We start from the raw sequence: 16,345 nt of genomic DNA on the forward strand, positions 1-16,345 counted from the left end.
GGTTATTTCATTAAGAAACACAGACATCAAGAAGCATTCAAAGAAAGCAACCCGCCTTTATTCATCACTAAATATAACTCTAACCATCATCAGATTACTAAAATTCTGAACAAACATTGGTCAGTTCTAAGAAATGACCCCACGCTCAAGGAAATTATAGGAACCAAGCCAAAAGTGGTGTTTAGGAGAGCACCTACTCTAAAAAATGTGCTAGCCCCTAGCAAGGTTGTCAGGGACAAGCACACCTCCACTAACGGTGGGCTCACTAACCCATGGGGGGAAGTAATCCCCGGAAGTTCTGTCACTCCTAAAAACAGAATATCCAAATGTTGTAGGAAACGCTGTGGGATGTGCAGCTTCATATCCCATAAGGCTACCACTTTTACATCACACACTACGGGGGAGTCATTTAACATTAAAGGACTTTTGACATGTGAAACATCTTTCGTCATATACCTCTTGAATTGTAAATGTGGGGTCCAATATGTTGGACGTACCTGTCGTAAAATCAAAAAAAGATGGGGGGAACATGCCTATAATATCAAAAAGCATTCCAAGTCCCACAGTGTATCTAGACACTGTCTAATGTATCATAAAAAACAAAAGAACCCTATGAGCATCATACCTATTGAGGCGATTTCTAGATCATTCCCTAACTCCTTCCTTACTCTCAGAAAAAGAGAGACCTTCTGGATTAAAAAATTACAAACTCTACAGCCAGATGGTCTTAATGAGAACCTTGACATGGCGGCATTCTGATGACCGAACAATTTATGGTGCTAGGGGATGGGGATATCATACCCCACTCTCCCTCTCCCCCTCCATTCTGTCCACCAGTGTTTTCCCCTAATGATGAATTGTGAGATCGGTTTCTTTAGTTACCAGTAGGTTGTAGGCTTGATAATGTAATAGCTGCCATTACCCAAGGCTAGCTAAATATTGACTCACAAACTGTCAATACCCTGTACATAGATGTCAGTTAACTCTCACACCCCTAACATATTTTATTATATTATACACTTACACATTCGTTTATTCATTTATATGATTAGACCACCACAAGCACCATATGAGTTTTCATCATCAGTTAAACAATCTATCCCATCTTTTACCCATTATTCTATTTTCTAGACACACTGTTAGTTACAATGACACACCACTTATACTCACGTATTACAAGTATTGTTTAATAATGTTTCCACTAATAGTTTATAGTGATTTATCTATGGGTAACATTGGAGGCATCATCTAATCTATATTAACTAATAAGTCACTTACTGGCAAAGCACCACTACTGTATTACATTAGACTGACCGACACTGCACTACCTACATTATTAGATTATCACAGTCCACTTATTATAATTTATTTAAGTCAAGGTATATATATATATACATCATATAGATAATAATATCAGTTTACACTGGTTAAACACCACTGGGTCACTAGCACATCTATTACACATTAGAATCCCACTCACTATTTGTTCTCACTAAGAAGTACATAAAATAAAATAGGTTTATTATCACTTCCTTCTATATTATCACCATCACTATTATATTAGTACAGTGGGTTCAGCCCAGTATGGTACATTGTAACGAGATACAACAGCATCATGTATCTCTGGGCCATTAATAAATAGTTCCCTTGTTTGTTATATCCCCCACCCCCCCTCCCTCCGATCGTTTGCACGATACAACATACAATGACAGATTGTCCTAAATGTCAGGGTTCCGCTAGCAATAAATTTTATTATTTTTCACTTCTTATTATCTTTATTTTTTATTTCAGTTACAAGACACATATCCCTGTGCGTTCAACACGATACAGGCACCTTATACTGAGGTCAGGACCAATACTGTCCTGGCTTACTGCAAAGGCTCTATAGGGTAGGTAAACATGCCTCACATGCCCTCAGACCAATAGTAGCAGAGTAAATGGGAGGTGTGCCGTAAGGGCGTGATGAAGAGTGCTCTCATTCGCGCTCCCATTTCTGGGGCTAACATGTATGTTAATTCAAAAGGAATAGGATTCGATCAGGTGCTTATCCCGCCCACAACAAGCATTCTCATTGGAGCGGATGTACACTCCCCTTAGAGCCACCAGAACGATTGGAGAATAGCTCCGATATTTTTAAACAAAGTAACATCACATAGTTAGAGAGTGAGACGCATCCGAAGGCGTCTGGGGTCATCCATAAACTTCGAGTAGGATCTAGCAATTGGGTAAACAGATGCCTTATGGCACAAAAGATCGATATGAAAGAATTACATTGACAATAAGGTATTCATGTTAAGAAGGCTTTTACGCTAAGACACGCAGAATTTCATAATGACAGCTCTATGTTTGCACACAGCCCACTATACATTGATCACCACTCCTATTCATAGATTCAATATGCTTTCACATATTGAATCCAACAAAGGTTCTCATATGGGGCGGGTGATACTATTAATATCAGGCCAGTAAGGCACTTATAGATCACATATGAGCTCCGGACTACCTTCCGGTTGCGCTTTGACCTCTCATAAGTACAACTCTGGAGATGGGCACCAAATGAACTACTGAGTACTTGTCATTATTCCTTTGTGCAAATCAAATGTAAATGTGTTATGTGTATGAGATAAACTTTTAATGTGTATGTACTGTCATTAGATAAACTTATATTGTGTTTGTACTGGTAGGTGGTCACTATGGCAACAATTAGCAACAGGGGTTGCAAGCTAGGTGGCGTGTCAGTTTGCTAATTAGGTGCACACCTGGCCACACCTATCCACCCGAATACAAACTAAATTGTTACCATAGTAATTGATTGAGAATGATCACACATTGGCTGGATTTTTAATTGATTGTCCAATCAGATAATGTTTTAGTTTTTTAATCTAGTATATAGCAAGTGTATTTTTTAATGTTTTATTATAGCCTGATGAAACAGCCCATAGGCGGCTGAGAAACGCGTCGCTGTGTTATTAAAGATTTTTACTTTTATATACACTTGCTGGTGTGGTATTTTGACCTAATAACCTGTTGTGGGGTTTCATACACCCCTCTCCTATCCACTGTTATACTACTGGAAGCGGAGGATCACTTGCCGTGGTTTGTCTACTGGGCGACTTATGGTTCCAGCTTGCTGATATTGCACCTGGAGGTGCTTTGTTTCCTGTGAGTATACCCATTAGGGCTATATTCTCCCTGGGCTCAAACAATACTAGGCCATGTTGGTTTGCCTCTCTCTTTTCTAGGCATAGGATCTTAGGCTCTCAAGGAACACCGACTGGATCTATTTGGAGGTATATCAGTGAGCTGAACTACTGTGAAGTTTCAGCCTGCCCCACTAGCACCACCTGGGTGCTTGACGTTTGTGAGTATATATAGTGCCTTCTATATATTTATTTCTTTGTTTTGGTGGTACTGGGCCATGGTGGCGCCTCTGTGTTCTTCTATTTGCAGTATCTAACCATCAGGACGACCATCCTTTGACAGAGTGCTGCCGCCAGATAGTGGGACTTGATTGATGAATGGACATTAACATACCTATACCTACTGTATAGTTCACTGTTCTGTTGTTTTATCCTGTGTTACTGTGTGTATTGTTTTATGTCTAGGTTCTAGACTATTTACCTATCTGATTTTTTGGCAACTGGGAGGCGCACCCTAAAGGGTGTGGTGTGCAATTGTGTATACCACTCCCCACATTATATTATGCTTTATTATAGTAGTTGCAATGTGGGGATCCTACGGTTTAGGGGTTAATAGCTTTATTATAGTAGTTGCATTGTGGGGGGCCAGCGGTTTAGGAGTTAATAGGTTTATTTAGGTGTTAGTGATGTGGGGGTGGCGGTTTAGGGGTTAATCACTTTATTTAGTGTCTGCAATGTCGGGGGGTGGCGGATTAGGGTATTAGGTTTTTATGTAACCTTCTTGTCCCCATATACATCAATGGGGATTGTGTGATAGCGATCGCCATTCCGCGATCGAAGGGGTTAGTTTTTTCTAACACTTATTCTCCATTGATATATATTGGGGAAAACGTGCATGAGCAGTCAAGTCAAGTCAGGCCTTGGCTTTTGTGCAGTATGGTGCTTAATGCAACATAATGCACAACACAAGAAGGTTTTTGTGTAACTTGTAATGGCAGCACTATGGAAAGTGTTATACTGCTAAATATTTAGCGTTATTTACGCACCGGGTTTAGCGCACAACTTGTAATCTTGGTGTATGAGACCTGAAGCATGTCTGCCACCCAGAAATCACTCTCCCTCACTTTGCCTCACTACTTTATGTAGCAATTGTTTCAATGGCGTAACTGATCCATCATTCACATTATTTATTGACATGGTCAACACCATCTTTGCTCATTTGTGACTTGTCCTGCAGGTGTGATTTGTTTATGCTGGTGTTTTATGCCTGTTATTCTGACTTAAGCTTCTGTTTGTGACCTACCCTTCCTACTACTGATTCTTTACTGCTGCGTGTGTGTGTTACTGACCCCTGGCCTCACTTTGCTTTGCCTGATCCCTGTACCTTGGTTTATTTTCTGTGAGTCATACCCTGGACTTTATCCAGATTGCAAAGGTGCTTTGCTACTGTCACCACTCAGGCCATGGGTCTAACCTGAACTGATGATTACATCTTAGTCTCCCACCAATGCCGAATGATTGGAGCCCATGCAGTGCATTTCCAGAACCTTGATACCAAATTAAATCAGCTGAAAGAGCTATTTAAAACTTCTATGTCGTTTTCACAGTCCTCCAGTACCTATTACCTTTACAGCTAACCCAACTCCCAAATATTCTAGACATTATATTTCACCTAAACTGCCTCTGTTGTAAAATTATTATGGAATTCTGAAAATTGTAGTGGCATTCTGAACCAATGTAGATTACACTTTAGGATGGCCTGATTACCCTTTTCTCTTCTTATGCATAGATAACATTTGTCATATGTCTCTTTTAAGGGAAAACCCTATCTTGGGTTTCTCCTATTCTGGAAAAGGATGGCCTACTACTATGGGGATATAAGGATTTCCTAATTGCTATTCAGTCTGTTTTTTATAGGCTAGAAAGATCTTCAGCTGCTGAGGCTTTTATCCTGGATTATACCAAGGTGCCATTATGTTATTGGCTTTTTCAGATGGACAACAGAAATGGATTGCAATTTAGGGGGCTTTTAAGGCTGCATTCCCTAAAGGACTATAAACATACTCAAGGATGAGTTAGTTTACTTTGAGTCCCTTGAATCATTTATTTATTGGTATTTGTCTGGACACCAGACAGATTGAAAGACAACAGGAAAAGGAGAGATCGAAATGACCTGTAAAGCCCTCTGTCTTGTTTTTCCTAGATTTCAGACTATCTATACTATCTTTGAATATGCCCCATAAACAAGGAACCCATGCAAGTTGGCTCTCGAAAATTATCCACTGCTAAACATCTCTGTAGAAGATCTCTGGGACATAACATTTCAACCTTTGCTGTTACCTATATTACCTGATTGGAACAGCCAATAGAATGCAAGCTCAATCCTATTGGCTGATTGGATCAGCCAATAGGATTGAAGCTCAATCCTATTGGCTGATTGCATCAGCCAATAGGATTTTTTCACCTTTAATTCTGATTGGCTGATAGAATTCTATCAGCCAATCGGAATTCAAGGGATGCCATCTTGGATGACGTCATTTAAAGGAACCTTCATTCTGCAAGAAGATGTCGATTGAAGAGGATGCTCCGTGCCGGATGTCTTGAAGATGGAGCCGCTCCACGCCGGATGGATGAAGATAGAAGATGTCGTCTGGATAAAGACTTCTGCCCATCTGGAGGACCACTTCTGCCGGCTTGGATGAAGACTTCTCCCGGCTTCATTGAGAACTTCTTGCCGCTTGGATGAAGACTTCTCCTGGCTTTGTTTAGGATGGAAGTCCAGTCTTCAAAACTGTAAGTGGATCTTCTGGGTTTTTTTTTAAGGATATATTGGGTGGGTTTTATTTTTAGATTAGGATTCAGGCACTTGAAAAAGAGCTAAATGCCTTTTTAAGGGCAATGCCCATCGAAATACCCTTTTCAGGGCAATGGGGAGCTTAGGTTTTTTTTTGTTAGGATTTTATTTGGGGGGTTGGTTGTGTGGGTGGTGGGTTTTACTGTTGGGGGGTTGTTTGTATTTTGTTTTACAGGTAAAAGAGCTGATTTCTTTGGGATATGCCCCGCAAAAGGCCCTTTTAAGGGCTATTGGTAACTTAGTTTAGGCTAGGGTTTTTTGTTTTATTTGGGGGGGACTTTTTTATTTTGATAGGGCTATTAGATTAGGTGTAATTAGTTTAAATATCTGATAATTTCTTTTTTTTATTTTGTGTAATTTAGTGGGGTTGTTTTTGTAGTTTAGATAATTGTATTTAAGTTATGTAATTTATTTAATTGTAGTGTAAGGTTAGGTGTTAGTATAACTCAGGTTAGGTTTTATTTTACAGGTAAATTTGTATTTATTTTAGCTAGGTAGTTAGTAAATAGTTAACTATTTAGTAACTATTCTACCTAGTTAAAATAAATACAAACTTGCCTGTGAAATAAAAATAAAACCTAAGCTAGATACAATGTAACTATTAGTTATATTGTAGCTATCTTATGGTTTATTTTACAGGTAAGTATTTAGTTTTAAATAGGAATTATTTAGTTATTAATAGTAGGTTTTATTAAGATTTATTTTAATTATATTTAAGTTAGGGGGTGTTAGGGTTAGACTTAGGTTTAGGGGTTAATAAATTTAGTATAGTGGCGGCGACTTTGGGGGTGGCAGATTAGGGGTTAATAAATGTAGGTAGGTAGCTGCGATATTAGGGGCGGCAGATTAGGGGTTAATAATATTTAACTAGTGTTTGCGATGTGGGATTGTGGCGGTTTAGGGGTTAATATGTTTATAATAGTGGCGGCGATGTCCGTAGCTGCAGATTAGGGGTTAATAATTTTATTATAGTATTTGCGATGCGGGAGGGCCTCGGTTTAGGGGTTAATAGGTAGTTTATGAGTGTTAGTGTACTTTTTAGTACTTTAGTTATGTGTTTTACGGTACAGCTTTGTAGCGTAAAACTCTACTGATTTTCAGTTTACGGTATAGGTCTTGGCGGTATAGGGTGTATCGCTCACTTTTTGGCCTCCCAGGCAAACTCGTAATACCGGCGCTATGGAAGTCTCATTGAAAAAGGACTTTTTGAAAGCTGCGGTAATTACGTTGCGTTACGGCCAAAAAAGTGTGCGGTGCCCCTAAACCTGCAAGACTCGTAATACCAGGGGTAGTGAAAAAGCAGCGTTATGAGCCTTAACGCTGCTTTTTCACCCATACCGCAAAACTTGTAATCTAGCCGTGAGTCATTACCAGATGGTACAAGCACATTAGGTTCTCTGAACAAGTGCTGTCTTTAAAATGCTGGTGCATGGTGCATACTTAAATACATCTTTGAAACAGCTATAGCTTTTATTAGAAGCATTTTTGCTAATACATGCATATTACAAAAATGATTCTATTCAAAACTGAATCACATCCATGTGGATTCCAATTTTGACTGGAATATCCCTTTAACTCTGGCAACTCTTGGGTCTACTGTAGGATTTTCCAAGGAGATATTTTAACCATTTTACTTTAATTTATTTTACTTCCCCTTACTCTCAGAATACAGAAGGATCAAGGTGTTCATATATGTTGTTTAACTTTTCATGGATTCTTTATTACATTTATTGTCATCATAAATGTTTAATATTTCACTTATTAGTTATGTCTCATTAATTGTCCAGATAATAGCGCAAGAAGTGAAGGAAATATGGAACCATAGAAATATAGAGAGCTTAGAATTGTGTTAGGTCAGGATATAATCCAATATATTTTTAAATAGAGCAATGCTAATATATATAAGCCTTCTGGAAGTTGTCTGCAGTGCATAGCTAACAAAATAGCAAAATAGTGTTTTTCTCTCCCTGTAAAGCCATTTACAGAAAAAAAAAAGTTCTCATTAAAAATCAGATTGGCAGCAAAGCAAATTCAAATTTCAGGAAGATGATCCCTTTTCACTATGGAATTTGGGCACTCTCCAAGAAACTTTTGAATGAATGGAAGGTATCCCATAATAATCTGCACGTAAAAAGGTTCCGATGCCACATTATTCTCTTATTTTATACGCAAGAACATTTTCCATTTGTGCCCTAAAATAAACATCCAACAAGATCAGTTTGTAATAAGAATGCTCAATTGTATAATTTTAACAAATAATTTTAAAGCTGTTAACAAATTATAGTTAATTTATTTTTTCAAACTCTCAACGTTCATATTGGGGAATTTATGCCAAAGCAATAGTGATGATATGTGGGAGACAAACAGAGAAGCAGCAGATTTATGAAGGAAACAGATTTATATGGAATTATTATTTTTTTCCATTATTGCTATTAAGGTTTTCACACCACCTTCACACTCGTATTTTTACTTCCAGTTTAATAATAAAAATGTAAAACCGCAGACATAAGCCAGAAATACCATATGTGAAAAGACTGTTGGATGTGTCATTTAAAATTAGGCTTGCTGAAAACTGATATGGCATAGCAAATTATTTATAATGCATATGTGTATGTGCGTCATTAAAGGGATATGAAATCCCCAAAAAATATTTTGTGATTCAGACAGAACATACCGTTTAAAAAAAGTTTCCAATTTACTTGATTTATCACATTTGCTTTTTCCCGTGATATTCTGTGTTGAAGAGATACCTAGGTAGGCATCTGAAGTACTACATTGCAGGAAATAGTGCTGCCATCTAGTGTTCTTGCAAATGGATAACATTCCTGCAAAACTGCTGCCATATAGTGCTCCAGAAATTAGGTGGCTCATGATACGCTACATCTAAAGACCGCTTCTCGATAACTTGTCCACCTGCTCTGAGGCCACGGACAAAAATCAACCCGATCGAATACGATTGGGTTGATTGACACCCACTGCTAGCGGCCGATTGGCCACGAATCTACAGGGGGCGGCATTGCACCAGCAGTTCACAAGAACTGCTGGTGCAATAATAAATGCTGACAGCATATGCTGTCGGCATTTATCGATGTGCAGCGGACATGATACGCTACATTGTATCATGTCCGCTCGCACTATGATAAATCTACCCCAAGAAGTAAAGTGTAAGGGTTAAAAAAGAAAGTTGCACAAAACACATAAAAAAACATATTAAAACAACTATTACACTCATATATACACTTTTGGCCCATAGTAATCAAGGTCTGGCGGACCTGATCCGAAACTGGCGGACCTGATCCGACACAAGAGCTGCTGGTGCAACCCCGCCCCCTGCAGACTCGCGGCCAATCGGCCGCCAGCAGGGGGTGTCAATCAACCCGATTGTACTCGATCGGGTTGATTTCCGGCGATGTCTGTTCGCCTGCTCAGAGCAGGCGGACAGGTTATGGAGCAGCGGTCTTTGTGATGACTCGCCAGAAACACGGGGCATCAAGCTCCATTCGGAGCTTGATACATATGCCCCTTTTTATTTACAAATATGTAATTTAAATATGAATAAAATGGATTTTAAGGAGCTAAAAAGAAATATGGTATATGGCAAAGTGTTTGATTGGAAAGGGCTCAAATGTAGATATATAAGTCTAAATATATGTGTGTGTATATACACACACAGACACATATATATATATATATATATATATATGTGTGTGTGTGTATATAAATGCGTATTTGTGTGTTTATAGGTGAAAATATGTATGTACACACATACATATATATATATATATATATATATATATATATATATATATATATACACACAGAGAGAAATGCACTCACAGGAACGAACATCCAGCTCAATACCATTGTTAGCCTGTTCTATGGCGATTTACCACCTGGGTGCAACTTCTTTTAGCCCAGCAATGCTTTTCACAGAGTAGAACTTTCCTGTAGTATATCAGTCTGATCCCACCTATTACAGTCAGTCCAGCACCAAAATACCAGGCAATTCCTCTCTGAACAAGGAACAAAGCAACCCCAGACGATCGTTTCGGCAAATCTAGGTGCAAACCGTGTGATCTTGCCATTATTTCGGATAAATTTCACTCAACAGTCACAGGTGAAGAATTTAAAATCCAGGCATGCCTCAACTGTACATCCTCCTATATTATATACTTACTCACATTGAATGTCATTTACAGTATGTAGGGCTCACTAGTACTGAGGTCAATACCAGGATTCGCAATCACCTTTCTACCATTAAAATTGGAGAAGCTAGTACCCCACTAGTCAAACACTTTAAACTTGTACATAATAAGAGCAGTGCAACACTGAGGTGGCAGGCTATTGAAAGGGTTACTACTCCCTTGCGTGGAGGAGACAGATCCCACATTTTAGGTAAAAGGGAGATGTTCTGGATTTTTAAGTTACAGACTCGTGTCCCTAAGGGACTAAATTCAGAATATGATCTGATTAATTATTGGAAGTAGTAGGTTAAAGAGTATTTCAATATAACCTATACATCACAGCTATCTATTGAGCCCTTCATTTTTCATTTCTGTTACAATACTAGTTTAAATAGCATTATTTTCTTTATGAGGATGGTCATAAATATTGATCATTACTGTTAGCCTTACACACTAATTTTTACTGTATCCAGAGAAGGTTTAATGTATCTATATGTGTCGCAACAGTTTTTTCTTTATTGACCAGTAAAAATGTTTTTACTTAATTCTTTGTCTGAGGATATAACATAGTACATTAGTTTTCTAATGCTATTCCATGTATACGCTATTTTGCTTTAATAATGTTCAACATATTTTCCATCTTCTTGTTCTCTTCTTATCCTTTATTTTGTAACATAGGACTAGAGGTACCTGCTAATATATACCAATTTATTATATAAGTAATGGATACGAAATGTGTTTTCCATCATTGCAGGTTAAATCTCAAAGAATGTTCAAGCTTTAATATTTAAGCTTTAAATATTAGATATGATGTTCTCTTTCATACACAATATAGAAGTTTTACACTTAAGGTATGTAAATGGTTAATTTTTCACACTACTACTAATCTGCACACTCACACGGAGTTTTGTTTTTGTTATTAACCAATCAGAATTGTATAGTGCTTTTAAATGAAGCAGCACCTGTGCATTCCATCAGCTATGATTACGGTATCACACCGAAACATGTCAGCTGGAAGCAACAGGTGCTTAGTGTCGTTTGTTTTTGACCCCCATGGTTTTTATCCATATGTGGATTTCAATAAAGTTTGGATTTTATCTCATCTATTTTGACCCTGGATTTCCTTCCTATTATTTCTACATTTCGCCAGTATCTGGGGTCTATAGGCTAGGAAGCCTCTCTCTTAGCAGGCCGATTTTCCAGATTTGCCTGCCCCTTTGAGCCCTGATCACGTCTACACGTATTTATCTGATGACAAGGCAAGGGACACTCTGATTGGACAACGCATATCACGTGGCTGGCTGTGTACACGTCATCGGACGTTCACAGTGTGAACAGCGGAACACACCAAACCGGCACAGTATTGAGGATTCTACAATAAGCGGTGAGCACAGAAGTTTTATTTGCAGCACACGGAGCAGGACGGATAGTGACAACGCAGCACCGCATTTGAAGGAGTGAGTATAGCCAACGATTATTTTGTGGCATAGTTAAATCTCACATGGTATATTCCATTTTGCTGCTGTTTTGTTTTGTCTGAAGAGTCCTGGGCAAGAGTGTGCATGCATTTGAACTTCGTACTAAGTTTTTTCCACGGACTGTCTATTACCTTGATTTGGGCAAAGGTTGCAAGTTTGCAAGGGAGAGTTGTAATTCATTCCCATACTGGGAGCTTTCAAAATAGTGCACTTTACTAAACTAACTCTAGCTAATTGAATACTTTCTATGCTTCCTGGCAGCATATTAGTTTAGTGCATTCTTTGAGCCTTACTTACCATGGAGGGGTCTATGGTTAATTATTACTCATTACTACCAGTGGATGAAAGAGGATATGGAGATTAGGAACTGGACTCTATTTTTTCTACAGATATTACCACCCTTTCACTAAGTGAACTTTTTGATAAAATGGAGATTCTGTTAGTTAAAGAACACAGGTTACAATTCGATGTGTGGACATTTGAAAAATATATCAAGTTAAATATTGTACCAAGGGGACTGAGGATTACTAAATTTCCCACCTTTGAAGTCACTGACAGTGAATTTATTAACACATGGAATGCTGGTTTGACAGAATGCTCCTTTAGGTTGATGACTCTGTTGATTTTGTATAAAATGAGATTACTATCTAACATCAGAACAGAAATTGACACACTACAACAAGTATTGAATGACAAAAAACAGGATTTAGATTACTTAAAGTTTGATGGTATTCTTAGGGCTACACTAATTGAGTCCAAAAACCTTATTCTCAACACGAAGCACTCTAAGTACCTTCGTGACCAGTCAGACTATGATAATCAATCTGTTTATATTTGGAGTCACAACAACACCAATCCCAGGAGGTCTAGCAATAGAAGAGGTAGATCTAGAAGTAGAAGTAGAAATAGAAATAGAGGCAGAGGGGGCAATCATCAACAACAAACAAACACTGACTCTACACAGGGGGGACAGTTACAGTACACTGATAGTGAGCCAGACTCAGGGGAAGATGCAGGCACATCAGGAAGAGAGAATGCAGTGGCTACACCAAAAGGTATACTTAAGACTAAAGGCAAACAGGTTAACATACAAATACCAGTACCCAACAAACCCATTAAGCCTGCACCCCAGAACATTAAAGATAGTAAGAACTCACACACTAAGTATGTGACTAGTGAACATCAGTCTTCCCACCAAGCAATCTCAAACACAGGAGAGGATAGAAGAGTCTTTGAACAGGTTTTTTACCAGTCCAGGGACAAAACAGGGATAGGCCAGGCCAAGCAGGACAGGTATACCCTAAGGGTCAACAGGAAAACCAAATACCAATGATGAATGCCAACGATAATAAATATAATGTTATCAATTTATCCACTATACCCCTCTCTGATGTACAACTTAGAGTTTTAAGTTATGGAATGTCCTTTGCCCCAACATGTAACTTTGATCTTTTCAAAACAATGTTGGATGTGAACAAGCTTATTAGAAATTTGACCCTGAAAAAACATTTTCAGGGAGAAATAACTATGGCACAGGACCTTCCAGAGTTTCACACACAACAGGCTTCAGAAAATTTGAAATTTGCTGACTTTTCTGAGGCATGTGATGTTATTTCACTTCAACAACTGGGAAGACAAGGGGAAATCCTAGATCCTTCTAATATGATATCAAGCTTCAGTGGTTTTAAAAAACCATCAGAGTTTTACCCGATACAATCTAGAGGTACCATACTTGAAACTTTTTTCAAAAGAGTAGAGAACGATTTGACTCTACTCGCCTCTAGAACTGAGATCAGTGGGGATATTAGGACTAAATCTAACCTTACTGTCAGGGAAAAAAAAGCCATCACTGATTTACAGAAGAATAGCAACATAGTGATACGCACAGCTGATAAGGGAGGTGCGGTAGTTGTTCTAGATAGGGAAGCCTATATCTATGAAGCACACAGACAGTTACATGACACAGACAATTACCTTGAATTGGATAGGGATCCAACAACCAGTTTTCAAAGGGATTTGCGAAGACTTTTGGATGATGGCTTGGAGGATGGGCACTTTGATTTTGCAACTTTTGAGTATTTGTATGTCGAATGCCCAGTAGTGCCCATCTTCCACCACCTTCAAAAAGTCCACAAAACATTGACTGAGGTAAAGGGTAGACCCATTATAAGCGGAATTGGGTCTATCTTTGAACATCTATCCCAATGGCTAGATGCTTTACTCTTTCCCTTTGTAAAAAGCTTGCAGAGCTATTTGAGAGATACCAAAGATCTTTTGAATTTACTTCAAGATTTTGTATGGGACTCTAGGGTGCACATTTGGCTGACCGTGGATGTGGTCGCCCTCTACTCCTCAATCCCACACGAAAAGGGTTTGGAGGCCATCAGATATTTTCTAGAAAATTTTTCATCCTTTGACGGACCCTTCATTGAATACATACTAAGGGCCACACATTTTATGTTAACACACAATTATTTTCGGTTTGGGGAATCTTTCTATCTCCAAAGATGTGGGACAGCTATGGGGGCCAAATTTGCGCCCTCATATGCCAACCTCCTCATGGGTTGGTGGGAGATGTCCCACATCTTTGGAGAACTGAACCCCCACAGAGATCGGATATCCCTTTACAGGCGGTATATCGATGATCTCCTTTTTGTGTGGTGTGGACCAACCACAGACCTACTTGACTTTGTCAATAGACTTAATAATAACAATGTAGGTCTAAAATTTACATTTGAACACCACCACACTGAGATCAACTTTTTGGATCTCACTCTTAAGGCTGACAGGTCGGGTAAAATTCACAGCAGCATGTTTAGAAAGCCAATCACAAGGAATACCCTGCTCCATGCTAGGAGTTGTCACCCTAAGCATGTACCATTGGCAGTAGCAAAAGGGGAAATGATTAGGCTCAAACGAAATTGCAGTGAAGAGTCAACTTTTCAAAAACAGAGAATGGAACTTGAAAAAAGACTTGGTGATAGAGGATACCCTAAACATGTCATCAAACAGGCACATGTACAAGTGGACAGAGTAGATAGGGAGACCCTCCTCAAAGGATCTAGAACCCTGAATAAGACACAGGTTACAAGGACAGACAATAAAGTTACCTTTGTTACTGACTATAGCATAGAGTACAAAGAAATTTGCAATATAGTCAGTAAACACTTTAGAATGTTGGCAGCTGATGACAAACTAATAAGTACAGTTGAGAAAGGCTTACGCTGTTCATTTAGAAGGAGTAAGACGTTAGGAAATATCCTTTCACCATCAGAGCTACCACCCTGCTCTGAGAAACCACAAGGATCATGGTTGAAACATAGGGGGATGTACAGATGTGGCAAATCTAGGTGCAAACCGTGTGATCTTGCCATTATTTCGGATAAATTTCACTCAACAGTCACAGGTGAGGAATTTAAAATCCAGGCATGCCTCAACTGTACATCCTCCTATATTATATACTTACTCACATGCATTGAATGTCATTTACAGTACGTAGGGCTCACTAGTACTGAGGTCAATACCAGGATTCGCAATCACCTTTCTACCATTAAAATTGGAGAAGCTAGTACCCCACTAGTCAAACACTTTAAACTTGTACATAATAAGAGCAGTGCAACACTGAGGTGGCAGGCTATTGAAAGGGTTACTACTCCCTTGCGTGGAGGAGACAGATCCCACATTTTAGTTAAAAGGGAGATGTTCTGGATTTTTAAGTTACAGACTCGTGTCCCTAAGGGACTAAATTCAGAATATGATCTGATTAATTATTGGAAGTAGTAGGTTAAAGAGTATTTCAATATAACCTATACATCACAGCTATCTATTGAGCCCTTCATTTTTCATTTCTGTTACAATACTAGTTTAAATAGCGTTATTTTTTTTATGAGGATGGTCATAAATATTGATCATTACTGTTAGCCTTACACACTAATTTTTACTGTATCCAGAGAAGATTTAATGTATCTATATGTGTCGCAACAGTTTTTTCTTTATTGACCAGTAAAAATGTTTTTACTTAATTCTTTGTCTGAGGATATAACATAGTACATTAGTTTTCTAATGCTATTCCATGTATACGCTATTTTGCTTTAATAATGTTCAACATATTTTCCATCTTCTTGTTCTCTTCTTATCCTTTATTTTGTAACATAGGACTAGAGGTACCTGCTAATATATACCAATTTATTATATAAGTAATGGATACGAAATGTGTTTTCCATCATTGCAGGTTAAATCTCAAAGAATGTTCAAGCTTTAATATTTAAGCTTTAAATATTAGATATGATGTTCTCTTTCATACACAATATAGAAGTTTTACACTTAAGGTATGTAAATGGTTAATTTTTCACACTACTACTAATCTGCACACTCACACAGAGTTTTGTTTTTGTTATTAACCAATCAGAATTGTATAGTGCTTTTAAATGAAGCAGCACCTGTGCATTCCATCAGCTATGATTACGGTATCACACCGAAACATATCAGCTGGAAGCAACAGGTGCTGAGTGTCGTTCGTTTTTGACCCCCATGGTTTTTATCCATATGTGGATTTCAATAAAGTTTGGATTTTATCTCATCTATTTTGACCCTGGATTTCCTTCCTATTATTTCTACATTTCGCCAGTATCTGGGGTCTATAGGCTCGGAAGCCTCTCTCTTAGCAGGCCGATTTTCCAGATTTGCCTG

Source organism: Bombina bombina, chromosome 5 (assembly GCF_027579735.1).
Source record: "Bombina bombina isolate aBomBom1 chromosome 5, aBomBom1.pri, whole genome shotgun sequence".
NCBI lineage: Eukaryota > Metazoa > Chordata > Amphibia > Anura > Bombinatoridae > Bombina > Bombina bombina.